This window comes from Gymnoscopelus braueri (assembly GCF_963280865.1).
Source record: "Gymnoscopelus braueri genome assembly, chromosome: 2".
Classification (NCBI taxonomy): Eukaryota; Metazoa; Chordata; class Actinopteri; order Myctophiformes; family Myctophidae; genus Gymnoscopelus; species Gymnoscopelus braueri.
The window spans coordinates 59,387,288-59,389,787 of NC_137604.1; the positions used below are offsets into that span (position 1 = coordinate 59,387,288).

Below are 2,500 nucleotides of genomic sequence, written 5' to 3' on the forward strand. Positions count from 1 at the left end.
AGATCTACAAGCTCACAATGCGTCGCATCGCGACGCATTGTGAGCTTGTAGATCTGCTATTTTCAAAATATTTTGATACATTTTATACATTTGAAAACTTGTGAAATGGACATTCTCTACAATGAGTACATTTACTTTTGGTACTTTAAGTACATTTTGATACCAATACTTTTGTACTTTTACTCAAGTAAATTTTGATTACCAGACTTTTACTTGTAACAGAGTATTTTTACATTGCAGTATTGATACTTTTAGAATAAAAGTAAAGCATTCGAGTACTTTTTCCACCACTGCTGACGGGCACCGTCCCATGCAGCCCGTAGGTGTACATGCAGCGACAAAGACACCCCCCCCCCCGCCCCCCCCCCGCCCCCCCCCCTCCCCACCTTGGCATTAGACACCGGGCCAAACCGGATACACCACAGTGGATTTGAACACCTATAGACTCAGAGGTGCTCATGGGCAGGTGCTTGTTTAACCCTATGCCAACAACACAAACACACACACCTCTATACGGCACTAACTAACACAATAGTATAGAACAGTGGTTCTCAGAGTGGGGGTCCTTGATGTGCATGTTAAAACAGCGTCATTTTTTTTGGCACAGATCTTTTCTTCCCGGGTGTCCCTCCCTGGCACAAAAAAAGATCTGATGGGGGTCCACGGCCAAATACGTATCATTTTGGGAGTTCTTATTGGCACAAAAAAAGTTTGAGAACCACTGATTTAGAATGCATTTTGTAGAATTGGCCTCAGGTCCTGAGACTTGAATTCATGGATATTTTTGGTTTTTGTCGCATTCCTAAGCCAATAACTCCGGTAGGAGACACAAAGGAGACTCTTTGTGTGTCCTACCGGAACCGCTGCCGGTCATCAAATTATTGGCTTAGGAATGCGACAAAAACTCAACAATATCCATGAATTCAAGTCTCCATGGGGTGACTAATCAATAGAAATGTTGGAGGTGAACTATCCCTTTAATGGGTTAAAGGTCTTTGGATGAAGGTGCAATATAAGTGCACCATTTACTATTTATGACTTCATACCACAACAGTGACAATAAAAAAGAACAGGAGTGTTACACACAACAAAACAATGATACTAACTACAGTCAACAGTACACAACAACTACACTACACACATACAGCCATAGTACACAACAACAATATAATGGACCAGATTAAAGCTGAAGCTTGCATTACTCCTAAACGTGACATTGACGCACATTGAAGATGGCGCCATAGCTGACAGACATCTGAAGCCTTTGAGTCAACACAGTGACACCAGAACCTCTTATCACATCAACACTATCGTCACATTATTACACATTATTATTACACCATATCATTACACATTAACGCAACCATGCCACTAATAAACCTTTATGTAAACACAACCACAGCCTGTGATTAAACTCCATTCATCATTTCAGTGTCAGTACCAACACACAGTCTCAGCCAGTGGTGTAAAGTAACTAAGTACATTTACTCAAGTACTGTACTTAAGTAAAAAAAAAATATTTTATACTTGGAATAGTGGAGTATTTCCAATGTTCTATACTTTTACTTACTACTACGTACTCCACTACATCTCATAGACAAATATTGTACTTTTACTCCACTACAATTTACTCCGATCTACTTGTAGATCTGAGAGCTTGTAGATCTAGAGCTTGTAGATCTGCTATTTTCAAAAGATTTGTATACATTAGAAAACTCGAAATGGGACATTTTGCACATTATTTCTACTTTTGGTACTTTAAGTAAAAATTTGATACCAATACTTTTGTACTTTTACTCAAGTAAATTTTGATTACCAGACTTTTACTTGTAACAGAGTATTTTTACATTGCAGTATTGATACTTTTAGAATAAAAGTAAAGCATTCGAGTACTTTTTCCACCACTGCTGACGGGCACCGTCCCATGCAGCCCGTAGGTGTACATGCAGCGACAAAGACACCCCCCCCCCCCCACCCCCCCCCCCACCCCCCCCCCCCTCCCCACCTTGGCATTAGACACCGGGCCAAACCGGATACACCACAGTGGATTTGAACACCTATAGACTCAGAGGTGCTCATGGGCAGGTGCTTGTTTAACCCTATGCCAACAACACAAACACACACACCTCTATACGGCACTAACTAACACAATAGTATAGAACAGTGGTTCTCAGAGTGGGGGTCCTTGATGTGCATGTTAAAACAGCGTCATTTTTTTTGGCACAGATCTTTTCTTCCCGGGTGTCCCTCCCTGGCACAAAAAAAGATCTGATGGGGGTCCACGGCCAAATACGTATCATTTTGGGAGTTCTTATTGGCACAAAAAAAGTTTGAGAACCACTGATTTAGAATGCATTTTGTAGAATTGGCCTCAGGTCCTGAGACTTGAATTCATGGATATTTTTGGTTTTTGTCGCATTCCTAAGCCAATAACTCCGGTAGGAGACACAAAGGAGACTCTTTGTGTCTCCTACCGGAACCGCTGCCGGTCATCAAATTA

General features: G+C 41.2%; 1 protein-coding gene across 4 annotated transcripts in view; it reads right to left on the minus strand.

The window, feature by feature from the left end:
• The window catches only part of vav1 (vav guanine nucleotide exchange factor 1), a 42,154-nt gene that overhangs the window by 38,239 nt on the left and 1,415 nt on the right, over positions 1-2,500 (minus strand). The window lies entirely within an intron of this gene.